Here is a 27,623-nt window from a genome sequence, read left to right as displayed (position 1 = left end):
GTGAAAGCCAGATTTGAGAATAAGCCTAAAGGACAATATTGTAGATATTTGATTCCAAATGCATTTTTTTTTTTAGTGTCACATCTCTAGTGCAATCCTAAGAAGCACATTAGTAGAACACTAGCTATTTCTGTCACTCTTAGACCACAGATTATAGGGACCCAGAGGTCTAATGATAAGTTACCCCTCTCATGCAATAGTGGCACAGATGTTATGAAAGTAACCAACCGTTTTTGTTTTGTTTTGTTTTGTTTTTTTTTTGTTTTTTTGGTTTTTTTGGATGGGATTTAAGGCCATCCCATGAAATGAAATATCATACCTGATACTGCTAATGAGTCCAAGAGCCTGAGACTGGAATTATGGGCCATAGAGGGAAAAACTACTACTATTATTCTGCAGAAATGAACATAGCAATAAAATGACCCCTAGTGACATATTGCCAGACACACAGATCATTCACCTCTCAGCAGCGAAACTTCTTGCAGTAGATAGTAATTAACATAGAGCTCTACAGCTGAACAGCCTGCAGGGAGTAAGAGACTTGGAGCACTAAGCTCTAACAGGGATGTCTGAACTAGTCCCTCAAGACTCAGGGATATATGTAGAAGAAGTGGAAGGATCATAAGAGCCAGAGGTGGGGAATGAGTTCAAGGAACAGTGTTTTCCACACACAACTGATGCATATATGAACTCATAGAGACTGTGACAACACCCATGAGTCCTGCAGACGTTCAGGCCAGGCAAAATCCCAGCACAGAATCAGGAAAGTTGGCACAAAGTCCCTCCCCGAACCAAGAAGGTGTTTGCAATTGACAGCTGCTGGGATAAATGAAAGTCAGTTTTCTTCAAGGGACTGATACTGAGTATATCAACCACACTCCAGGGCAGGCCTCATGCTCAGGAGTAACTGGCCACCACTAATAGGAGTCTATGTGCAGTGTGTGTGTGTGTGTGTGTGTGTGTGTGTGTGTGTGTGTGTGGTGGGAGGGTGGGGAATCTGTGAAGAATTGAGGGAGGAGAATTCACATGGTCACATATGGAAAACTCAAAACAATAAAGAGAGGTTATTCAGTGCCATTGATAATTATGATTTCTCTGGCCCTTAAAAATAATGTGGATTCTTTATTTTTTTTTAGCAATCATTATTTACTACCTTGAAACACTAGGTTAACTCCATAAAAATATTGTTCTTAACTATTAATATTTTTGTTATTAGTGCAGGTGCCCACAGAAGCCGGAGATGTCAGATCCGCTGGATCAGGAGTTACAGTCAATTGTGAGCTGCCAGACATGGGTGCTGGGACTGAACTTGGATTCTTAATCACAAAGCCATCTCTCTGGCCCCGTAAAGAGTGGTTTTAATCTGCTTTTTTTTTTCCATTTAAAAAAATTACGTATTTATTTATTCGCTTTTTATCCTGGTCATAGCCCTATCCCTCCTCACCTCCCAGTCCTACCTACCCTCCCCCTCCCCCTCCCCCTCCCCCTCCCCCTCCCCCTCCCCCTCTCCCTCCCCTATTCCTCAGAAAAGGAATCCCATTTCCAATCCGCCCCAGCTCATCAAGTTGCATCCAGACTGAGAGTTTCCTCTTCCCCTGTGTCCTGGCAAGGCAGTCCCACCAGGGGGAAGTGATCAAAAAGCTGGCAACAAGGTCCATGTCAGGGAAATCCTCATTCCCCTTACTAGAGGACCCACATGACGCCTGAGCTGCTCATTGGCTACATAAGGGGCCTAGATCCAGACCCATGCCTGGTCCTTGGGTGATGCTTCAGTCTCAGCAAGTCCCTCTGGTGCCTGCCTGGTTAGTTGGCTCTTTTGTTCTTCTTGAGGCGCTCCTGTCTCCTCCAGATGAATGGTTTAAATCTTGATGGCATCCTTAACTTTCTGAGAGAAAAGAATAAAAATCTGTATTCTGAACTGTATCGCATCCACATTTTTGTTACTGCGAACAATTTATGCAGTGTATGAAACTTCTGAAATTCTAATATCCTTATTTTGTGTCTTATCTACTCTGGCATGGTGGGCCATGCTCCTGGCTGCATTAATCTTCATCTATTTCCATTTCAATCAGGCTGTTTATCCAGTGTTAACCCATTCATATGGATAATTCCTGTTAAAGGCAGCCTATGGAAGCCCAGAGGGAACATTATTGCACCGAAGTCATTAAGGGCAAAAGAGAGGAAATGACAATCTGATTTTGATTTTTATTCAGATCCCTTCTCCTCTTTGATACAGAAAAGGTTCCAAGAGTTACTTTTTAAAAATTGTCTAGCTTCTTACCTTCCATTTTTATTCTTCAACAATCAGATGCCCCTCATTGAGCCAGTCTCTTATTCCAACTTCTTAAAGATGCACATTAAACTATGTATTGCTTGTCACACTAAGTGGATGCTGCCTCTTCAGCCTTTTGCTGCTACCTTTCAGCTTCGAAGTGGTTTCTGTTCCTTACGTTTCAAATTCAGTCCAGGAACCAGTCCTGTGTCTGTGTTCAGACTGTGTGTTGAACCTACAGCTTTGTAGACTGTAGGCCAGAGCCACCACCGACCAAGCCACTCTGCCAGCCAGCTGGGCTCTCCTCAGAGCTGACCGATTGCTGTACTGCAGTCAGTCTCAAGCTGCAGCAAAGTAGTGCTTTAAGTCTTCAGTCAAACTGTAATTGTGCTGTTGAAAACATGTATGGTTTCCACTTTAACCAACAGAGCCCAGACACCTGCCCATGAGCTGGCTTTGACCTTTCTGCTTTTGTGTCTCCCTTTGTTGATGTGTTCAGTTTTGCAGCACATTCAATGCCTTCTGGACTCTTGCACCTGCTGTACTCCTGTCTGGATTTTCAGGAAATGCATTCCTCGGGTTTTTGCTTAGATGTTACTTTGTCAGCAACACCATTCTGGAGGCCACTGTGATAATAGCAGCCAGTAACTATCCCTTTAGCTTGCTAGGAATGCAATAAATATTTGTTGGATGAGTTAAATGGCTGTTTTTCACGGAAAGACATTTAATTTCCTGTTCCATCTACAGGAGTAGATAAGGACTTTATAAAATAATCTTAGTGGCAGAAAACAAGTAATTATCACCACAAAGTGAATCAGACCTGGAAATTGGAAACTGGAAATGCCCATGGAATAGCTAAGTTGTAATCAAATCATTACTTTTTGTAAATATGCTATGGCTGGCTGTGTTGATTTTGAGTCTCAGTTTTATAAAATACTAGATAATCCTTTGTGTAAGTTTAAAGTTTGGAAAACTGCCTTGTATTATGAAATATGTCTTATGTGTACTGTATATAGATATAAAACTATTGGTTACTATGCTAATAAATTTGACTATATTAGAATTATTTCCATACTATTTAATACAAAATTTTTGGGATTATTATTTGTAGGTATGTGAATATTGTTTGTAGATATGAGTACATATGTGGGAAGTTGTATAAAGGATTTTTCTCCTAGTACCAGGTCATTCCTGTATTTCAGCTGTGTAGATTTACTCAGGGGTTTGCTTAGTCTCTCAAAACAGAGAGAATATATTAGTGATTTTAAAATGTAGCGTTTTCAACTTCAGTAGATCTCAATGATTCTCACTTTTTTTTTTTAACCACATTGTGATATCATATACTTACTTTTGTGTATATATGTGTGGTTTATGTGTGTGTGCATGTGCACATGTGTGTATTCACTCACCCATGCGTGTGTGGAGGCGATCAGTACACACCGAGTGTCTTCTTTTATCACTCACACCTGTGTTTTTCTGAGACAGCCTCTCTCAATTGTACCTATGATACTAGCAATTTTTCCAAGCCCATCTGGGATGCTACTGGTTATTAGGGATATTGAGGGCCCCGTTCAATGTTTTAATAACCTAAGCATGGACTTAGAAGAAAGCTCAAGAGCAATTTTATGAGAGTTTAAAAGAAAAACCACAAGGTGTAAATCTTGGCACCTACCCAGACTTGCTCTACTCTGCAGCAACTGCACAGAGGTGAGTTTTCTGTGAAGGAAAAAATACATTCTTTTGTTAAAGGGATAATTATTCCTCCCAGCTCTTTAGCATGGTGGTAAGTGAATCTCCTTTTTGGTGAGTAGTCCCTTGGCCAGGTGACTGGCCAGCCCACAAGGAACGTTAGGTCTCTATCCAGATGCAGACTTGTTCTTTTGGCTAGGAGGAAAGGTTTGTGTTAGTGGGCCTTCGGTTTCATACAACACCTGGAGCTCATCGTTCTGTTTGGGCGTCTAGCTAGCAAGCCTCCAGGATCCACTATTTTTTATCCCCTAGCAATGGGACACAGACCACCAGGATTTTTCAGTCTCCTAGCAATGGGGCTGTAGACACAGACCACCATACTTGATTTTCACATGGCTGTTTACGATCTGAACACAGTGCCTCATGGTTGTATAGCAAGCACTTTACTCATAGAGACATCTCAATCCGTCACATATAATATGATTAAAATAAGAAGCAACTGTACATCCCACACAGTACCCAGCAGGAGATGATACAGAACACATTATTGGTGGGGATTCAAAATAGTGCAGCTACTTTGGAAGGCAATTCAGTGGCGTCTCATGGTTAAACACACAGGCATCTAATTCAAAAGAGCCACTCAGAGGTATTTCTGATTCTTACAGGTATCAGAAAGTAGAGACATCCTAGATATCTTTGGATGAAGAAATGAAAACAAAACCAAACACCTAAACTGAGCTATATCCAATACAATGAGTTAGCCACTTTGCAGAAGAAAAGAACCATCAATTATCTTAGATATGTTACGTAATGAGCTGTGCTGGGATAAAGAACCATGGATTAGTCTCAGAGGGTTTACATCCAGGGAGACAAAGCATGTGAGTGGTTGTGTGTGGGAATTCGGGTGGTGGGTGTGACCGAGAGGAGCGATAAGAAGTTGTTTGGGTAGCAGGGGAATTGTTTTGTGACTTGATTGGTGTTACATGGGTATAAACATTTCACAAGAACTGCAGAACTGTACTGGATTTGATCATGTGCGTGCACAGTAATTATTATTTCATAATTAATTATCTTTAACACTTAAAACTATCTGTGCTTCAGAATCTAGGCCTGAACGTCCCTCCTGGATGAGAAGGTCTAAGTACCTACCCATTTCATTTGATTTTGGTTGTTGTGTTTTCTGTAGTGACTTGGCTTTGCTTCATGTGTTACTTGTAGCATCTCGGGCTGCTTGCCTGTTGCCAGAACCCATCACATGCTCTCCAACAAGCTGTTTCCTATAATCTGAAGAGCTGTTCTAGCTGGCCAGCCTGTATCACCAGAAGGGATGCTGATTAAAGATGGGCCTTTTATATGTTTGAATCGTACAAAAACGAGCTGCTTCAGTTTCTACTAACACCAACTGTAGTGGGTGGGAAACAGAAAAAGAGCCGGCTGTTCAGTGTGATACCTGTTTTGGTGTTCTGGCACTAGTATGTATGCTCTTGGCTTTGAGAGAGTTTACTGTGGTCACAAGTGCATCAGTAAAAACCAAATTAGTGCTGGGACTGAGTGGGCCAGCTCATGATATACTTCCTCATGAAACAGATGGTTGGCCAGTTGTGTGTGGCAAAAAGCAAAGCAAAACAAAATAAAGCATATAAATACCAATCCAGATTGATATAACAAGTGAGCGTCAGGCTTTTGAAAGCTCTGGAAAGTTGTACCGTATCTATGCTTTTGCTTGTTTGTTTCAGGACGACAACATTTTGTTTGTGACGGTTGTGTACGTAGAGACTCTTGAGGTCACGTCTTTGTGTTTTTCCGTGCTTCTAGATTATTTTGGATCACGTGCCACATACGTTTCTCATACTTCCTCTCTACACCTGTCTGAAGATTCTGGAAAATGAGACTGATCGCGAAACCCATTTCCTAGCAGCTTGTTAGAAATGAAATGAAACAGTTTTTTTCTCTCTGGCGTTTTTCTGGAGAAATAGCCCTTGAGTTTCCCATGTTCCTATTCTTAGTTTAGTTTGCACAGATCATTCTCTCTGTCTCACAGTGGCTTGACAGCAGAAGTGGTGGGGAGCTGTTGACTGCCCACTCCAGGCAGCAGGCATGTGTCTTGTGTACTATTCCACTTAACTTTACAACAATGAGTCTGGTAGATAATGTTGCTGCTTGGCAAACAAGGAAGCTAGGTGCGGAGGAGAGGTTAATTGGCTTGTATTCTCGCATAGCTCACTCTCGCTCTTAAGGCCAAGGCCACTCTTGCTCCCCAAGGCTCTGCTTTGGAATAGCATTTTCTCATTTCACTCTCCCTTGCGAGCGGGATGGTGAGCACTCTGGTCTTCTGAGATGGAGCCCTGGAGCTTCTGCTCAGACCTGGTTGCTTCCTGTTTTACTTTTCAGCCCCCAGGAGATTTGGCCTAATTCTATATATTTTCCAGAGCTTCTATCATACACCCCATCACTTGTTTCTTTTCCCCGAGCGACTGTCAGTTCCGAGGCTGACACAGCAAGCTCACAAGGCTCTTCTGTGGTAGTGATTCCTGACTCCTGTCACCACAGGGAAATGGGAGAGCAGAGGAAAAGACTTGACACAATGAATCACAAAGATTCAGAAGGTTAAAAATCTCAGTCCCTGAGCTCAACTAACATACCGCAGTTCCTGAAACTGGCTCTAATTGTGTGTTGTTCCTAGAGACGCTAGAAATTAGTTTCCAAAGGGGGAAAAGCACTGACACTACAGTGCAGTGCAGATTCAAGTTGATATTACCAGGGCTTTTTTTCTGTAGGCAACATAACATTTTTGGGTGACTATCCACTGTTTTAAGATTTTCACACATGAACATTCCTGTGAGAGACTTCCAGAAAGAAAGGTGTGTCACAGTACAGATGATGTGCCACTGAGGGGTTTTTAGGAATGGGTACCCTGCTGCTCAGTAGGCAAGCCAAGTCACATGTGACCGTTGAAATGTTTCAAATGAGGTTCATCTGAATTGAGAGACACCATATAAAGTCCACAGTAGATCTCAAAGTGTAGAAATAAAAAAGAAACAATAAACTTTCATGTTTACATCAGTTATATGTGCATTCATTGTATGAAAATATTTGACAGCTAGTGCATTAACTAAAACATATTCTGGAAATCAAACTTATTTTATTTAACCTTTATTGTTTTGTTTTGCATTGCCGGAAGTTGAGCCTCGGGCTTTGGCCTTGCTTCGGCATGATAAGCTCTTAAACCTGAGAATCATGAAAGAATAATCAATTCCACCATTTTTGAGCCAAATTTGAAGCAAACTTTAATTAAATACTGGCCAGGATGATGGATTCTAGCCAGGCCCATCCTTGGGTTCCAGAAAGTGGCAACGCATTTCACAGAGGCTTAAAAAGGCAAATCCACCAAGTCACCATGCTCCCAATCAGGTCCCATCAGGGCTAAGCATATCTCATGTCATACTTCCTGCTGCACAAGCACATCCAGGGCACTTAGGTCAAACTTGTTTAGAGAATCAAAAACATGGGGCTTGTTATCTTTCATAAATAGCAACCTCCAGCATTCCAGGGAGTGTCTGTCCTTGGGCATCTGTAGTTAACAGGTTAGCTCTGGCCCTTACAAAGCAAGTGCTCCATCACAGAGCTTTTGCCCCGGCCTAGTCTTTCTAGTTTTCCCCATCAGTAATAGTGTAAACACACACACACACACACACACACACACACACACACACACACACATACACACACACACACACACACACACACACACACATGCAGTAAAGAACAGAGAAAGACCTCCCAAGCTCAGCCTGTTGTTTGGCTGTGGGACTTCACTGGAGGAAGGAGGGGGCTAGGATCAGGCTGTAAGTGATTAAATACATAAAACTAATAATTGAAGAAACCCTCAGAATAGCAAGCAGCACAATTATGAAATTGATATAAATGATTGAGCTTATCAAATTTCATAATTTTGCATGTGTATTCAGTGCAGCTTAATTACCTGTGCAGATCCATGGGCTGCCACCACAGACAAAACCCAGAGGACTTCCGCTGTGTAGGTCTCTGGTACTATTATTTCCTAGGATCAATGGCTGTCTCCCATTCTTTTCTCTTTTTTTGAAGAAGAATTGCTAATCTGTGCTGCACCTGTGTAATTTCTGTCATTTCGAGTATGCCATGTACAGGGAATTACATAATGTATATCCTTTTCTGGCCAGCGTCTCTTGCACTACTCCCTTCACTGTATCCCGTTGGTTGTTAATCAGCAGCCCTTTGTTGTAACACTGAGTGGTACTCCATCTTCTTTGTATACTTGTAACAGTGATGTTGGAAAAATTAACATTGCACATGTAGCGTGCGCCTGTGGCCTTCGCTGTGTCTGTTGGACAGCATTGGTTTCAGAGCGTGGAGACTGGAAGTCACCCAAAATGCATATTTCTCTTGCATTTCTCAATGGTGCTCCAGCATCGTTGGATCGTTTTAGATTTTGCTAATCATTAAAACAGGTTATTTGGAGATGAATGACAGGGCCTTAACAAAAAGAGAACAAGATGATTCCAATGTCGTGTGTGTGTGTGTGTATGTGTGTGTGTGTGTGTGTGTGTGTGTGTGTGTGTATAGAAAAGCTTTAGGTTTCTGTTCACAAAATAAACTTCATAAATTTAGATAGCAGGAAGGGATATTTCATGCTGTCTGCCAGTGGTGTTCAGCAGACTAGTTTGAGACTAATTAAATGGCTCATATATATCTTGGATTTTTTTTCCCTGAGGAACTTAAGAAACTTGTTTTTTTCAACTTGAAGCTTCAGAAAGAGATCAGCTCAGGGAGCTTACGGTGGAGGCAAGAAGCAGGACACAGGGACGCTTCAGAGCAGATTAGAACTGAGAAACAGGTAAAAGATGATAGCATTTTCAATTAAAATTGCCTGGGGAAATTAGGTAGGCAGAGAATAATTACCTGGGTTGGCAAGCATCCAGGCTTCTGGAACCAAGACCCTGCTGGAATCTTCTGCGGGCTTCACTGAGGATCACGGGAAGCCAGGGATATTTCACTTGTATGTCACCCAAAACATACATGAATGTTGTAGCTACATTGCATGGTATGTTAAGTCAAATTATGTAGCTTCAGACCCTTTAAAACAAAACCCACAAAACAAACAAACAAACAAACAAAACCCAATACCACAAAAGTCAGGTGAAAGAGATGCTTCTCTGACGAAATAAATTTTCGTTTCTGTGATTTCTGCTAATAGCCAAAAAGACACAGGAAATGAGAATGAGTAGGAGAAAATGAAGATGCCCATCTAAGGTGTAGTTCTAGCTCTCACTGCTGTATGCAGGGAGCCTCTGGATGCTAGTGGTCCTTGGTTACTGTCACTGAGCAAATGCCACCTGACACACAGACTTGCCTAGCGCAGTGGGGGAAGTGAGTCACCCAGAGCACATCACCCTGAATGCAGATGTTCCAGTGTTGTGCTCCCCTCCACAGCTCCTGCAGTGTTCAGTACCACCAACTCTGAGCTTGGTGGGGTTCCTTGGGGTCTGTGGTACCTGGGCTCCTGCAGCCATACTGTCCGTACTGGGGCTGGGTGTGATTAAAGGAAAAAGATTCAAGAATACTGGACTGGGGGGAAGGTCTTCTTTCTCTTCACCTTGAGGCGTCTGATCTTCTCTGTATAGGAACTCAGTGTCTTTCCTCCCTAACCTCCAGTTTTGCTGTGTTCCTATTTGTTCCCGATTTATCCGTTCAGCCTGAGGCATAGTGGAAGAGGATTTGTACGGAGCAAAATTGGGAGAGATGGCTCAGTGGTTAAAAGCAGTTGCTGCATTCCAGAGGACCCAGGTTTAGCTCCCAGCACGCACATGTCTATAACTCCAATGTCAAGATATTCAAAGTTTATTCTAAATTCTAAGGGCTTCTGAATGCATGTGGTGCGTATGTGTGTATATATATACACACACACACATATATATGTGCACACATATGCACATATACACACACATATACACCACATGCATTCAGAGGCCTTCAGAGGTTAGAATAGATTTTGGATATCTTGACACTGGATTTTATATACAGTTGTGAGCTGACACGTACACACACACACACACACACACACATACATACATACATACATAAATATATGTACACACATATATACACATATTATCCAGTTAGCTTTTCTTGTGGCATCACCTTCTATCATAGCCTCGGGCACACAGATGACAGATGTGAGGTAGGCGTTAGGTACAATGTCATATTCTACTCCCCGCAAACACACACACACACACACACACACACACACACACACACACACACACACACACAGAGAGAGAGAGAGAGAGACAGAGACAGAGACAGAGACAGAGACAGAGACAGACAGACAGAGAGACAGAGACAGACAGACACACACACACACACAGAGACAGAGAGACAGAGAGAGACAGACAGAGAGACAGAGACAGACAGACAGACAGACACACACACACAGAGACAGAGAGACAGAGAGAGACAGAGACAGAGACAGAGAGAGACAGATGGAGAGACAGAGAGACAGAGAGAGACAAACAGAGAGACAGAGAGAGACAGACAGACAGACAGACACACACACACACAGAGAGAGGGGGAGGGAAATTATTGGTCAGAGCCTCTAGAAGGGCAGGAAGCTGTATTTCAACTTTATAAGAGACCAAACATATTGCTCTGTCTGGTGTCCTAACTTCCGACTGACCACACCAGGAGTTAATAAATGTGTTTTTAGTCACTGTGTTTTGTGGCAATTTGTTAAGAAGCCACAGAAAACGAATCCATGATGGAAACCTGGCAAAAGACTGTTACTAATTGCAAAGCCATTACCATTATTTCTAGTTTAAAAGAAGCAGCCTCCATAAAATAACCCCCGCAGCTCCCGCGGACTCCCCAGTTTTGTACTTCAGTGTGGTTAGCTAATGGCAGAAGGAGGGGCTGTTGTACTTCCTTGCGGCATTTAGGATGTTTTCTCAGCCGTAGGGAGGCACAGATGGAAGGCTTGCGAGCTCTCTGGGTATGCATTTACTGTGGTGGCAACAGTGGGAAGGTGGAGTCCTTCCCTTCCTTTCGTGCTCATAAATCCTTTTTTTTTTAATTAATTAATTTTTAAAAATTTTATTTTATTGATTTATTCATATTACATCTCAGTGGTTATCCCATCCCTTGTATCCTCCCATTCCTCCCTCCCTCCCATTTTCCCCTTACTCCCCTCCCCTATGACTGCGACTGAGGGGGACCTCCTCCCCTTGTATATGCTCATAGGGTCTTGATGAAGAGGTGTGTGCCTACTGATCCCTAACTCCAGGGTGAAGTGATTAAATGGCCTCGACACAAGGGTCCCTGACAGTGGGGACCTGAAGTCCAGCAATAGTGGCGTGCTGTAGTTCTGTGTCTGTGATGGACCTTGTGTCTGGCACGTGCCCTTGTTTTACTTGTTCTTGTAGCGTTTGTTGAGCCGATTGTCTCTTCTCATTGAGTAGTTGATGAGCTGCTTTTTTTTTTTTTACTAGGATCCACATACTATTGGGATTTTGGCATTTTGTTCAACCATTAGGTTCCTTTTTACCTTATAGGAAAACCTTTCTTCTTTTTTAAAAGTCAAAGTACAGAGAGAAGGTCCAGGGACACTCCTGATATCCGTCCCCTGATTCTGCTCACACTAACAGCACATGCTTTCCTAGAGAGCATGTTTAGCCTTCAGTGCCCAGATTTATAATATCTCAGTGTGAAAGCTGGCAAGTGGGATTCTCTCTCCCAGATGACAGCCCTTCCTGATATGCCAGTATTAGAATGGTTTGCGATGAGCTGGTCCTGTGTGGTGTTGAGACTGATTTTCCCACATGCTGCAGTCCTATGCTTGGTCATAGAGAAATAGAAAAAAAGATGGGAAAATACATGTCTAGTCTGTAAGTCTTTGCTTACAAAATGATAGCTCTGGCAAAGCAATTAGTCAGCGAGCTTCTTAGGACCCAGGCTTGTTTTACACCTCTAAGAAGCATAAGGGAGTTAAGAAATTTAATATCTCAGCTCTGCGTGGACCACTTAATGATCTATTTCATTACCTATGTTTTTCTGAGCTCCTATTAAGTTCCAGAGCCTGTGCTAAGTGTAAAGGATGCTGATGATGGTTTTCAGTACACACACAGTCCACATCTTTGTGGCAGCTACAGTCTCATGTTCATATACAATTACAAACATAAATGTAATATGAAGAACACAGTAAGTTCCATTAGCCCTGATCAGAGTTTCTGCATTCTCTGTACTCTGTAGAGCCTCCATTTTTGGGACAGTTGAATATTTCCTCTTCTCCATTGTATAAGATAGGAATAGTCATAGCATATCATTTCAGAGTTTATGTGGGGGTTCAGTATCTTTATTTTAGTTGGGGTTTCCATCGCTGTGATGAAACACCACGTCCACAAGCAACTTGGGGTGCCAAGGATTTATTTTGTTACACTTCTGCATCACAGTCCATCACTTAGTTGGAACTCAAGGCAGGGACCCAGAGGTAGGCAAGAACTGATGCAGAGGCCATGGAAGAGTGCTGTTAACTTCACTCTCCATGTCCAGCTCAGCCTGCTTTCTGAGAGCACCCAGTACCACCTACCTGTCCAGGGTGGCACCATTCACAGTGGGCTGGCTTCTTCTGCATCAATCAGCAGTGAAGAAAATGCACCACAGGCTTTCCCATTGGCTGGTTTGGTGGGGCGTTTTCTCAGTTTAGGGCTTCTCTCTCCCAAAACGATTCCAGTTTGTTGACTGATTCAAGGTGACAATACAACTAGCCGGCCCTGTCATGATTCAGTTCATGCTTACAGTAAGTCCACGCTCTAGTTCTGGGCATCGTATTCAAATGGCATGTTTCCTTGTCGCTGGGGTAGATTTCATGTTTATCTTAATCACATCTTTAAAGGCACCATGTCCTCTGGTTAAAATAACATACAATAGCTGAATATTAGATTTAAGCCAAAGGCTTGCCTTCCTCTGTCTTTGTTTTCCCTGTCTCTTTACTTTTTCTTCCATTCCATTTTTTTCACATTTAGATTCGTATTACAGCTTCAGATAGTGTTCACCTCCGTGTATTTGCACACGGACCAGGTAAGTTCATTTAAGCACAGTAGGGTCACAGGTGCACTACACTACCGCACTTTGCCCAAGTGAATCCTGTTTCCTGCACGTTTATATTCATGGTTGTCCCTCTAGACTCATATTTGCTGCTTTCCGTGTTTTGAACCAGCCCCTTCCTGCTGCGCTGTAAACGCTCTATCCACAGAAAGTGATGGTCAGTATTTCAAATTCAAATGGTTATAGACACTATTTTTCCTATTATTGGTCACCGGTTTGTATACCCTGTGTACTTCTGATATTGGAATGTCTTTAAAGATTAAACATTAGCTCAACCAAAACTCAAACACCAAGTCCAGATTTGATGCAAACAGCCTATTACTAAAGAAAATATGGAAACACAGTCTTTGCTTATAGTTGCAATATTTCTTCCATTGACAGTTCAGCTAAGGACATCAGAAAGAGTTCTTGCAATTACAGGTCATCTAAGGTCGTTTTCCTATTAATCGGGGGGGGGGGGGGGAAGACAATCCAATTATTTGTGAAGATCTTAGATGACCTTGCTGTTAAATTGGTGCTTAATTGCTTTCCAAAGTTAGGGCTTTGGCAAGAGATAGCGCGTTGTAGGGCATGTGTAAAACCATGTAGCTTGTAGCAGTCAGTATTTCTAGTTTGATGACTTGGAATCTTTACTGTTTATGTCTAGGGTCATTAGTAATTTATGCAGCCTTCTGATGTGTTTTACGAAACATATTCTCAATTCTTATTCTGAAACCAAAGACTGCTTACATACTCAAGAACTCTGAGAGAACTTTATGTTGACATTTGTTTTGTCTCTGCTTGCTTTCTTTGCAGGGACTGTGCACAGGGTTTGACCTGGTAGACATCCCTTGCTGTTGTTCCCAGCTGCCTGGTGAGTAACCGTCCCCATCTTGTGTCCCCCTAGGAAGAGTTGTATTGGTAGCACTTTAGGGTTCGAGATCTGAGAAGCAAATCGTTTTGTCCAGTGTCTCTTAGAAGTGTGCATGGCTGTTTTCCTGGGTGTGGTGAAGAGGCAAGCAGGATCTCCTGGGATTTTCTAGATTTATCTCACTAACTCTGCAACTAACTCAGCCACTAACCTTTCACTTGTTGTGTTCTTGCTGCTTGTGACAGCTGCCTGGCCTTAGGAAGCATTTGGTGTCATTGAGAGAAAAAACTTTAAGTCTCATGCAGGCTTTGTTGGGAAGATTCCCACCATTGTGAAAAATCACAGCTCTGATCCCTTACCAGTGAGAAACCTTTATTTTAAGGCAACTGCCTTCGGGAGAGATGCCAGTCAAATCTTTGGATATGCATCTAATTTTACCATAAATCCTCCATGAAATAACCCAAACTATCCTTGGATGGACAATTTGTTTTCTTTACAAATGGACACTTGTCGGTGCTTTAAGCTAGCACCAGATCCCAGCCAAAGACGACTACCTTCTTCCGGTCCCTCCATCAAATGGCTGTTTTTAAATTGCCGTTAGAGCATCATGCTGCGTGCCCTTTCTTCTGCTAAGAGGCAAGAAGTCATTTTTCAGTACTTCCCATGTACCAGGGACTTCCTTGCTCCTCCTGGTAGGCACGTTCTGAGTACCAGGCTGTTAGTATCAGTCTTCTTCAAGACGTTGCACCCCATGCCAAATGCGTCATTATCTCCTGGCACTGACCCTGGCTGATTGTCTTCCGGCCTCTCTGTGAGGGGAAAGAAGAATTGCATAACCTGACTCCATCTCCAAATGGCCAGTCTTCAGTGATATAAGAATATCAAGAAAGTGGATTTATTATTGAATGTTCCTACCTATTTTTAGTCCAGTGCACTTTATTTTACCACCCCCTCAAGGGTGACTCATAAGCTTGTCTTAGTAGGCACAGTCTGATTAAGGGTGCTGAGTAATTTTAGAGACTTTGAATCAGTATAGATACAGCATTTTCTTTCTACTCTATTTTTACTGTATCTTTCTGGACTGTCCACTGTTTCAAAACTTCAGTTATATTATCCTTAGGCGGGTCTCTTTTTTAAAAATTAATTTTATTTTATAGTGGGTTGAGGAAGACATCTGTGTTTAGTGAATATGAATACAAGTGTCAAGTGCCACAACAGCACCAGGAACTAGGAGTGGTTTGCATGTTCTAAATTCAAGGAGGATAATTTTGTGCCTCATGGTGTAAGTCCTGGCGTTTGGTTAGACAGAGACTTTGGGGGGCCCCAGGTCTTAGGCTGGCAGATACCCTGTGGGGCTTCTTCCTTCCCCATTTCCATAATAGCTGATTGGACTTGGCTACCTGGATGTTGGCTGTCATCTTTGTGTTATTCTTGCCCTCATAGTCACACAAGAGTTCTTGTGTCTTCCTCCTCGACACCCAGGAGCTCCTAAAAGTAAAAGCGTTTTGTCTCTCTTAAGCACCATCCAAAGATTCGATCCTATGCATTATAATTACTTTAAAAATATTGAATAAAATTTAATTCTTTGAACAAGATAGAGTTGAAAACATCTAGACCTGGAATCTGAGCGTTGCTGGTTGGATTTCAGGATGTTGCTTTAGTTCCTTTGATTGCAAGCATGAGTTATTTCAGACTTCACACCAGTCCAAATGTTTTTTTAGTCTCTTTCATGTCCACTGACGGTGTGCATTCAGAGTGTATTTTAGTTCTTGTGGTGGTATGTCTTAAATCCTGCTTATTCATGCCACATAGAACTTAGCTTATTACCAATGTTAGCGAATAAACTTTAAAAATTAAAATTTTATATACAGTTTGGGCTGGAGAGATGGCCCAGTGGTTAAGAACACTAACTGCTCTTCCAGAGGACCCTGGGTTTCATTCCTAGCATCTCCAGTGCAACTCACGCCTGTCTGTAACGCCAGTTCCTGTGACAGCGAAGCCCTCTTCTGGCCACTGTAGGCAACAGGCATATAAGAGGTTCACAGACATACATGCAGACAGACAGACAAACAAACACTCCAACCCACCGAAATACCCTGTACTCATAAACAAATTATACAGTAAGCACAATGACCATTTTTAGGAAAAAATTTTCATTTTTATGTCACTACACATCATGTATAATCAGACCAAATACCATTTTCAAATTTGGAATAAGAAAATGAGCTTTGGCAAACTTATTTTCTGTGAGATTTTTACTTCAGAAAACCACTGAACTATGGCTCTTGAAGACACTAATGTGTAGGATACATTGTTTCTCTCTGAATTATTTTAAATTGTTTTCATTCAATATTAACTGCATTTAGAACTTCTACACTGTATTATGTGCATTCCACTAGTGTCTGTCTCCCCTTCTTCCCTCCTTCTTTTCTCCTCCATCCCCCTTTTCTTACTGAAAATTTTAATGCTATCCTGACGTCTTTCACAACTGGACACCATATATGTTACCTCGACTCTTTCCATCTTTGCCTTTTCTTTTCCTGATCTATTTCTTTTAACTTTTTGTTGGTTCTTTGTGAATGTCACATCATGCACCCCAACCCTACCCATCTCCCCCTCCCGTCAGACCTGTCCTCCACTCTTGCAGCAATCCCCCCATCTGAGAAAAAAAATCTTGTGGAAGCTGTAGTGTGTCACAGTATGCCCCCAGTATACTTGTCCACTCTTCTTTAATGTAAATAATCATTGGAATGGTTTATTGATTTGGTATGAGGCCTCTGGCTTTTGCTAGTCTACCAATACTGGAACCTTACCCGGACTCCTTTAGGACAGCCTGCTGCCCTGTGTCACGGAGATCCTGCATTTTTTAATCTGAATGACTGGCCCCATCATGCACCGCAGCAGTTCATCTATGGGGTAGATGTTGGGGTGAGACAATCCAAAGCCATGGATCTAAGCCTGAGAGGTATCTGAGCTGGTCAGGCCACCAGTTCTCCCACTCTCATGTCCTAGGGGTCAGTTTATCAGCAACCCCTACACCCAGGGCCAGCTCTAATGTGCTGCCCAGACCAGATGCAGGGCCCCTCTCGCAAGTGCTGCAGCAGGTGAGGGGCAGGATGGTTCTCCTGCTCTCATGACCCCAGGGCCACCTCTCCCACCCTCTGCAGATATCCAGGGCAAAAGGAAGAGGAGGGAATGTCTCCCTTGCAGAAGCTACTGCACAGCAGATCAGAGGCGGGATCAGCTCTCCCAAACTCATGCCCTTGGGGAGGCTCATTGGACACTCCCACAAGCCTTCTTTCTGGAGCACTGCAGCTGACTAGGGGTAGGGGCAGCTCTTCTGTGCTCATACTCCTGAGGCCAGCTCTCCCACATGCTTAGGTGAGGAGGGGCGCCAGTTTTGCATAGCCCTCAAACTACTAATCTAGTTTTTAAATCTAATATAGGACAAGTGCATTTTTTTTTCAGGAGCAAAATACTGCTTACTTATTAGAAGGTAGAGCTGAATTTATTTCAACCTCTTGCTTATTAAAGCTGCTTCATGGGACAGCAAGAAGAGCCATGGAAGGCTGTAGCTTTACATTTTCAGAGCGTATTATTCATGTCAGGATTCTTGAGCTGAAACTGGGTGTGGTGACACATGAACATGGGATGCTATGACAAGAGGAGGATGCTATGGCAAGAATTCAAGGCCAGTCTGGGGGATATCTATATTTATATCTGTCTATATCTATAACTATAACTCTATCTATCTATCTACCTATCTATCTATCTATCTATCTATCTATCTATCTATCTATCTATATCAAGATCTCATATTTAGAAAATCTCAACAAGAATGAAGTGTATTGAACTTGAGGCTTTCTGCCCAAGTGATTTACTAGTCAGATCTCTCAGGAGACACTAGGGAGTGGAGCCAGCAGGAGGAGGAGAAGATGAAGACAATGATAACAAAGATGAAGAAGAAGAAGAAGAAGAAGAAGAAGAAGAAGAAGAAGAAGAAGAAGAAGAAGAAGAAGAGAAGGAGGAGGAGGAGCAAGATGCTTGTCCTGCCTAGTGGAGAATGTGGGTCGAGGTCCTGAAGTCCTCAGTCCAGTCTTGTGGAGGCTCATGTTCACTAGAGGCAGCTGAACTGGGTGTCTCCCTCCCCGCATCAGCCTTTGGCTGTAGGCAGCACTCCTGCTGCCTGCCTCTGCTAGAGAAGATGCTCCAGCAGTGGAAGGAGAAGGAGGCTTCACTCAAGAAGTCTTAGTCATATTCTTCATCGTTTCTGATCTTTCCCAGCGAAAGTTAAGCACTTTCAGAAATGATATGAAATTCGTTTTCTTCTCTTGAGAATGTAGTAAACTCTTCCTTCAAATCCCCAAGTCCTTAAAGGATTACAGTGTTGAAAGATACCTAGATACTTTTCAGATAGTAGAAATCAGAGTTGGGAAAACTTGGTATTTCACAGCCTTCTTTAAATCATTGTTGATGTGAATAATGACTTCAGTGCTAAGAACAAAGAGACAAACATACCGTGTGATTATCCAATTGAAAAATTATTCTTTCCAGAAACAAGTCCAAGAAATAATATCACCACCACCACCACTACATTCACCACCGACATCACACATTCCTCCTCCACCATCTCCATCTCTACCACCACCTCCACCACGACCTCTACCTCCAACCCATCACTCTCACCCCCACCACCTCTACCCCCACCACTTCCACCCCCACCACCTCTACCCCCACCACCTCTACCCCCACCACCTCTACCCCCACCACTTCCACCCCACCCCCACCATCATTCTGTCACTAAGCAGACATCCCCAGCCTGACTTAACTATTTTTAGTTCTCATCTCTTTGTTCATCCTTTGAAAATATTTCCATAAGCATTTTAGGGAATAACGTGCATTTAGGAGCCTTCAGTTCTAAAATGACAGAAAAGTTTATGTTTTCCCACCTGAGTTGTGAGGTCAGTGCTGCTCAGTAGAGAGATCATGTGAGCTATGCATGCTAATTTAAAGTGTGTAATTTTCTAGTCTCAGTAAAGGAAAGAAACAGAGCATAGCAGCCAAAGCTGAAGGCTGGAATGTCTGAAATGGTAGGTTAAATTAATATGAAGGATATATTTAGCCAAACATATCCAAATTATTATCATTTGGCATTTAATAAGTACATTTTTGAGATGTCATACTTAAAAAAACTGTGCGTTCGATCTGTCTATCTGTCTTTTATCTATCTCTCTGTGTGTGTATGTATGTTTGTTCACATGTACACACAAGCCCACTTTTATGCAAGTACATGTATACTTTTACATACATGCATGCATAGCCCAGAGGACAACTTGGGTATCGTGCCATCCACCTTTTCCTTAGGAGAAGATCTCCCACTGAGCCTAGAATTTGCTGAGCAGGCCATGCTGGCTGGCCAGTGAGCCACTCTGAATCTTCCTGTTTCTGCCTGCCCAGGGCTGGAGATGCCAAATGGACTCCACCCATGCTTGACATTTTTATGTGAGTTTTGGGAGAGTGAACTCAGGTCTTTGAGCTTGCAAAACAATCACTTTATCAATGGAACCATTTTCCAACCCTACTAGTTCTTCATTTGCTAAATAACAAATCTCAGCTCAGAATAGTGACATTTTCAGGGTTTAAAAAGTGACATTTGGTTTTAGTGGACCAAGTTGAACAGTGCAGGTTTACAGGTATAATCTCTTTTAAAAGGCTTTACTGCTTTTAATATACTACTACCCAGTGCTAGGGACTCTCCCAGCCTGGAACCCTATTCAGTAAAGAAATTAGGCAGCACTGCTGTCCAGCTGAAGTGAGCTGGTCCACCCTGCTTCAGTCATTGCCTGTTTAAGAGCCTCGCAGGCAAGACTTGGGGGATATAAAAACTGGAATATTCAAGTGAGATATTATTGATAACCTTCAGGATTAAGTCTAGGATTAATACTTGGTAGAATGTGAGCTGCATATAGAAATATTAATAAAAGGACAGTATTTTATGGCTGAAAATGTATGTGTGTTTGTGGTGTAGGTTGGGGGAAAGTTCTAGAAAAAGTTTTGTACTTACAGGTGGACACATTTAATGTCCATTTTCATGCAGGAAAGCACAGGAGTGACCACATTCCTGGGATTTTTGTAGTTTATAAAGTAAGATATCACCACAGTCCAGAGTTTATTGGGTTCTGTTCCAGTTAATGATTGCTTTATAACAAAATGTGGGGGCTTGGATTAACAACGGTGACTGACCTCTTTGGTTCTTCCTTTTTCATGGGTCCACAGTTTGGGAAGGCCTTGCTTGTTCCAGAGTCTAATGTAGTATAGTCACTTAGTTGCTGACATTGGTGCAAGAGGCTGGGGGCAGCCATGATCTGGCGGAGCATCTCTCTCGTCACACAGCCTAATTTTTTTTTTCTCTAGGGTTGTTTCTCTTCATGAGCAACTGTAGGATTCAGTTTGACTCATCTCTGGGGTGATTTTTCCAGCTGACAGAAGTGCTGTCACTTTATGACTTGGCCATGGACCTGCTGCCTCATGGCTTCCATCAGTGGGCCCTTTCCTGCCCTGCTGTACACATCTTCCCCTTAGTCATGCCCTGGGAATGCTCGCACGCTCTTCCAGAACCCATAAGTCTACCCAAGTGCTCTCTCCCTTTCGGTTGCGCAGTAACTTAGGCCAGGTGGCCTTTAACAAAGTCTAAAGTTGCTTAGGTCCTAAATGGCCAACCCTGTCCCTCCATTTATCTTTAATGATCCTTCCTTCTACTTTTAGAGTTGTTCCCACGAAGTGGATATATCCCAACCCCAGCTTTTTTTTTCTTTCTGTTTCATTTGTTGAAGAATTGGAAAAGAAGAGAGAACAGAGCAAAATGAAGGAGGGCGAATTTTTCACCCCTGACTTCTCTCACTCCAAGGACGTGCCTTTATCACACATGTCTGACTTTCTCAGAAGACACAAGTTTTTACTTTGGCCAGCGGCTGGGTTTCGCTCCCTGTTTTCCCATAGTGGCTTCTTCTTGCTCTATCTATTGCTGGCTCACCTTGTCTGCCCTTCCCAGGCTCATTAGATGGAGGAGGAAAGAGTAGGAAGCAAACACTGTGACCTTTGAAAGATACTTTTGCTGACAGGAGCCAAGGTCAGCATTGTTTCTATTTCTCTGGTTTCACGGGAATTTCCGTCTTTCCAAAGTGTCATCTTCAGCCACCCTTGGGCCTGACACTAGGTACACAGTGGCATTCCCTTTCCCCCTCTTTCACCTTTACAAAGTCACCATTGTCCCCAAGAAATGATTGTGATGCCATAGGTGTAAGCCTTTAAATAAAGTGTTGTCAGCCCTGGAACTTATTATTCTGAAATCCATACAAGGGCTAGATAGTCATCACAGCTGCTAGTGTAAAATGTTAGTCATAGAATCTCTTTGGCAAGGTGCATGCTATGCCTGTATACTGTAAGAATATATCAACTGTTTGGAGAAGAACTTGTGTTTATTTTAAAATAAAACCTTGGGGAAGAGATATGTTCAACAAAAATTATATTTGAAAAGAAAATGTCAGTTTTATACTGTAATGCAGGTTTAAGCTTGTCCTGTCTCTCACTTAAGCATGTAAGAAGCTATGTGCACGTTGTGATTCGTTCAAATTTCTTTTTTTTTTTTTTAGGCGAAAGCATCTTTAATAACACCAATTCCCCATGCCACAATATTAACAACTGTGTTTCTATCATTGGTGTCACATTTCATTCTTTTTTTTTTTAATTTTTAAGTAATTTATTCAGATTACATCTCAATTGTTATCCCCTCACTTGTATTTTTTTTTACCATTTTTTAAATTAATTTATTCACATTACATCTTGATTGTTAGCCCTTCCCCTGTTTCCTCCCATTCTTTCCTCCCTCCCACTTCCCCCCTTCTCCCCTCCCCTATGTCTGTGATTGAGGGAGACCTCCACCCCCTATGTATGCTCTAAGATTATCGAGTCTCTTCTTGGTAACTTGCTATCCTTCCTCTGAGTGCCACTAGGCCTTCTCATCCAGGGGACATGGTCAGAAAAGGGGCACCAGAGTTCACATGAGAATCAGATCTCACTCTCCACTCAACAGTGGAGAATATCGTGTTAGTCGGCTAGGTCTTGGTAGGGGTTCGAAGTTTACTGCCTATTTCTCCTTGGCTGGTGCCTTAGTTTGAGGAGGACCCCAGGACCCAGATCTGCCTGTCATAAAGTTCTTCTTGTAGGTTTCTAATGAGTGAGTTCACCCAGAAGCAAAAAGAGACAAACGGTATATACTCACTTATATCAAAACACTAGTCCAAGGGATACGTCCCATGAAAAACTTTACTTACCAAGAAAGTGGGTCAGAGGAGAGGACATCCTATTGAGACTTTAGGCGAGAGTAGCATGGAAGAATGGGGAAATAGAAGGATCCACAGTGTCCTGGATTCTTTCAAATTTCAGTCTCCTCACAAGGTTTGAAGAAACAGGAAGAGGCCTGGAATCCTACCTCAGGAAAGTCCCCCACTTTAGCTCTTGCCCTTACAGCTGGCAGGTCCCTAGAGCAGCTTTCACCCACTGTCTATGGTTAGATATGTGGAAGCGGCCTAGGTTGAGTTCATGCGTGGTCTTTGGTTGGTGCATCAGTCTCCGTGAGCCCCCACTGTGCCTAGGTTAGTTGGCTCTGTTGGTCTTCTTATGGCGCTCCTGTCACTTCCAGGTCCTTCTATTCTTCCTCCCACTCTTCCCTAAGTCTCCCTGCACTGTACCCAAAGTTTGGCTGTGATTCTCAGCATCTGTTTCGATCCACTGCTGGGTGCAGCCTCTCAGGGGACAGCTATGCTAGGCTCCCATCGTTGCAAGCATAGCGGAATGTCCTAAATAGTGTGAGGGATTGGCTGTCTCTCACGGGGTGGGTCTCAGATTGGACCAGGCATTGGGTTGGACATTCCCTCAATCTCTGCTCTATGTTTATCCCTGCCCATCCTATAGGCAGGGTAAATTTTGCATCAAAGTTTTTGTGGGTGGATTGGTGTGCCTCTCTCTCTACTAGGGGTTCTCGATAGACGGTGGCCTCTTCCGTCTCCGTGACCTTAGCTACTGGGAGTCTCAGCTAGAGTCATCCTGTCATAGGTCTCCAGCTCATCCCAGAGATGCCCCTACCCATGGTTTCTCTTCTCTGTACAAGCCCTCCGTTCTTCCGCTCCCTCTCCCCAAGTCTGACCTCCATCCACATTTCTCTCCAGGCTTGCTCTCCTACACTATTTCTGCTTCTGTCCGTTCTGCTTCTCCTTCTGATTGAGGAGATTTAAGTATCTTCCCTCGAGTCCTCCTTGTTACTTATCTTCTTTGGGTCAGTGAATTGTAGTAAGGTTATCCTATACTATTTGGCTAATATCTACTTATAAGTGAGTATATATTATGTGTGTCTTTCTGGGTCTGGGTTACCTCACTCAGGATGATTGTTTCAGTTCCACCCATTTGCTTGCAAATTTCAAGACGTCCTTGTTTTTAATAGACGAATAGTATACCATTGTGGAAATGTACCACATTTTCTTCATCCGTTCTTTGGTTGAGGGACATCTAGGTTGTTTCCAGTTTCTGGCTATTATGAGTAAGACTGCTATGAACACAGTTGAGCAAATGCCCTTGTTGTGTGGTGGGCCATCTTTTGGCTCTATGCCCAGGAGTAGCATAGCTGGTTCTTTAGTTAGATTTATTCCCAATTTTCTGAGAAAGTGGCAGATTGATTTCCACAGTGGTTGTATAAGTTTGCACTCCCACCAGCAATGGAGAAATGTTCCCCTTTCTCCATAAAAAGTTTAACAAAATTTTTCTGATTTTTTTTCTTTTAAATAAAAGTTTTTAATAAATAAACATGCTTAAGCAGGTAGAAATTATTGCATTTGAAAAGCCCTCCCCTCCTTTTCTGAAGTTAAAGGAAGAGCATATGCCCCATGTTTGCTGTCCTCGGGTGAGAAGAGACAGCTTGCCCAGGAGTGAGGACTGAATAACCTCTCCTAGGAGAGAAACTACCAGTGACCTTGGGCTCCCACACCTGGGAAGATCAGCTGCTTCCTTCCTATGCATATTTTGTGGCCTGTCTGGAGAGTCAGGTGTCATCAGGAAGAGAACAGTTAGAGGACAACCCCAGGGACTCCCTATGGCAGTGTGACCTCATCTTCTGGTCCTTTTGGAGACCTTGTGACTTTGCAGCAAGGGTTCAGTTAACTAGACCAGAGCAGCCATGTGGCAAATAAGTAAGAAATTCATGCAACGGTGATGTGTTTAATAACAGCGCTCTGGAATTTGGAGAGGTTTGATCCATTTCTTTGCACTGGGACGTGTGAATGCGTCCTTATCGAATTTATGGAAAAACAGAACCCTAGACTACTTTCCTAATGAAATTTAGTTTGCTGAGAAACTAGTGATTTTAAACTTAGCACCTGGAGAGAATCAACAAAGACCTGTGAGTCCTGAACCCTGGACCTCATTTTACTTGTACATAGTGTAAGCACAGTACCATTGATTTCAGCATCTTGTGGTACTGCTGTAAGATGGTCTGTGTAGGACCTGCCACAGAGTGAATACTGAGTCTCTCCACTCTGTTTGCCTCTTCTTCCACTCCTCAGCTGGTTGATATAAAACTAGGCCATTCCATGAGGCTCAGGACTGATTGCTAATGAGCTCTCCTTTCCTTCTCTGTAGCTACTTGTCCTGTCTTCTGGTTAAGTAAAGCCTCTGTAAAGGGATGGCCTTGGAGAGCATACGGTGCTTGCTGTCCTCACCTCGGTGCTCTTTTCTGACCTAGTGATGGTGCCCTGCCTTCTGCACTTCGCACAGTGGCATTTCTGTGCTTTGGGTGACACACAAGCACTCCTCTTCAGTTACCGAGACCAACTTTGTCTCTGTGCATTTGCCCTGTTCTGCTCCTGTCCCCCTACATTAGCAGGCACTAGCATACCCTTCCCCGGGGCTCATTTCTGCCAGTGCATCTGGAAAACCTGGGCTGCTCTCCTGATCTTTTTTTTTTTCTCTCTCCTTTCTTTTTAATTGAGTGAGATTCACACTATAAAAACTAACTTTTAGTCTTAACATTTCACATTTTAAAAAATACAACTACCACCTCTACCTAGTTCCAAACACTTCCATCCCTCCCAAAGAAAAGCCCTACTATCAGACACTTGCTTGGTCCTGGTCTTTCCCTTTTATCCTTTCCCAGCAACCACCAGTTTGCCTCGTTTCTAGGTGACTTTACCCACTTTGGGCATTGCACATGAATAGGATCACTCAGTTCTGGACCTTGTGCCTACCTTCTTTCACTAGACACGAGGCCTTAGACTTCATTCGAATCCTAACATGCAACTGAGCTTCATCTCTTCTTGTCCGCCATGTGTGTATGCTGCCATTTGTCTACTCATCCACTGATAGGGCTCATGGGTTCTGCTTTTTGGCTGATGTATAGAGGAGTCTCAAATGTCAGTTCTTTAAGAATATCTACTTAGGGGTAAAATGAAATGTAAACGTTTAACTCTTTGAGGGACTACAACATTTTTTCACAGGACCTGCTAATTACATTTCTGCCAGCAGCCATGACATTTTCAATCCAGTTGCTGTCCCTGACAACAGATATTTGCCTTTTATTTATTTTTTAAATAAAGTGTAGCAATTCTGGTAGGTATGAAGATGTGCCCCATCATGGTTGTTTTCTTTTCTTTTCTTTCTTTCATTTTAAAGGTAGGGATTCTTTTTTTTTTTAAATCACAGGCTGGCCTCAAACTCGCTGTGTAGTACAGGATGGCCTTGAATATGTAATCCTTCCATCTTTACTTCCTGCGTGCTGGGACTCCAGGCATATACTACTCTGAACAGTTGTGCATGGCAGGCAAACACCCCCAGCCCTTGCATTTAACCTTTGTTCCCAAATATCTAATCATATCCTTCTGTCTTTCACTTGCATCTTAGCTATTCCTTGAACAAGTGTTTCTTTCTTGAGCAAGTGTCCTATTTTTATTCCCTGCTTACTTTTAAAGTGGTCCATTTGCCTTTTGGTTATTGAGTTAGTTGTAGAGGTCCATTATAGATAGATAGAATCTCTGATTGTTTGATCCTTGGTAGATGCAGTTGGAAGAGCTTTTCTTCTGTTTCATAAGTTGCATTTGCATGCATCTGAATGTATCATTTGGCAAACAAAGGTTTTTCATTTTTAGAAGCTGAGGTTTGTCTTTTTTTTTTTTTTTCATTGATTTTTTCACTGTCATAGTCTGGATCTGCTAATGCACAGTTGCCATGTAAGAATGTTAACCTCGTGAAGACTCGTGGTAAGCTCCGCTCTGTCTTCTTCCAAGTTTTACAGACGTTAGCTCGTAGGCTGTAGTAGCGTATCTAGGTCATTCATCCATTCTGGATTGGATATGAGGTAATAGGGGCCCAGCATCATTCATTTGTCCTGGGATCCCAAGTCCCAGGGCCCTTTGTTGAGTTGATTTCTTTTCCTATTGAGCGATCATGGCATCGTTGTAACGGGTTAGCCAGGCATAGGAGCATAGGTTTCTCTTGTGTTCTGCTGTTTTAGGGTCCTAGTCTTTTGCTGTAGCACACTATTTCGACTACTGTATGTTTTTAGTAGTTTAGAAGTCTGGAACTGTGACTCTCCCAGTTACATGTTTTTCTGGGACTGCTTTTGCTCTTTGTGCCTGCCGTTGCTTCTGTTTCCATCACTGTTCTGTCCTGTACTGATTTTTAGCTGTGGCTCTGTACCTCAGGCAGCTGCCAGAGCTGCAGTGCAGTTTCCCAGGACATGTAGGATATTATAGGCATGCTGCCATCTGAAAGACTCTCTTGCTTAAACATCCTCTCTGGAAATCTGCATGAGTGCTCCTTGAAGCAAACCACCTTCTACCTACTGGTTTGAAGTTGCCAGTTAGAACTCTAGAGATCTAGGAGCCCCTGTTTTCAGAACCTTTTGGAAAAGAGTAAAAGAACTCCTTTCCCCTTTGCAGTGACAACTAGACATTGTTGTGGTTTGTGTGTGTTCCAGCTGTATTAGCTGTCATCTTCAATTACATAAATAGTATTTGAAAAACCCTCTGTTTTGTTTACGAAAGCTGTTGTACAGGCATTAAATCAGGAAGAAGTTAGAGTTGGAAGGCAGAGCAAGGAAGAAGGCTGCTGGTTTTGCTGGAATCAATTGCTGGGATGAGTCACTCTTGTTTCCAGAACATTTAACCTCTGCTTTGTTCCTTTGTGAATTGCACCACGGACTAAGTGGGATTTGGCTTTTAGAGCGAACTTGTAGCCGTGAATGCCCAGTAACTACTCTTTAAGCATTTCCAGATGGTCCCTTAAGTCCTCATCTAACGGAAGCTGAGCAATCGCTCCTGGTGGACAGGAGGAAGCTGCTAGAAGCCCTGGGCATTATGACAGTGTGAATGTCTGTGCCTCATGCTGAAATGCAATTAGGAGGCACCTAGGGAGCTAGGGGCCTAGCTTAGTGGGGGAAAGTGCCTGTTGTACAACATGCTTAGTTAGGAGCCCCATCACACATGTAAAACTGGGAGTAGTGCCTTACCTCTGTAACCTTGGTGCTGAGGGTGGGGGGTTGTGGAGACTAGAGAATCCATGGAGCTTGCTGTCCAGCTGCATTGCCACTCAATGCCTTCTGGATGTGTTGAGAGATCTGACTGAAAACTAAGG

General features: G+C 42.8%; 1 protein-coding gene across 13 annotated transcripts in view; it reads left to right on the top strand.

The window, feature by feature from the left end:
* PLCB4 (phospholipase C beta 4) overlaps positions 1-27,623 on the top strand; it is a 370,866-nt gene that overhangs the window by 135,233 nt on the left and 208,010 nt on the right. For all 13 annotated transcript variants that reach the window (XM_084776848.1, XM_084776846.1, XM_084776843.1 and 10 more), the window contains one exon: positions 13,892-13,949. The gene's annotated coding sequence lies outside the window, so the exon portion shown is untranslated. The remainder of the gene's footprint in view (positions 1-13,891; positions 13,950-27,623) is intronic.

The sequence above is a fragment of the Acomys minous genome, assembly GCF_964271855.1.
Source record: "Acomys minous genome assembly, chromosome: 3".
Taxonomy (NCBI): Eukaryota; Metazoa; Chordata; class Mammalia; order Rodentia; family Muridae; genus Acomys; species Acomys minous.
The sequence above is the reverse complement of the archived record's forward strand: the minus strand, read 5'-3'. Positions and strand labels throughout refer to the sequence as shown.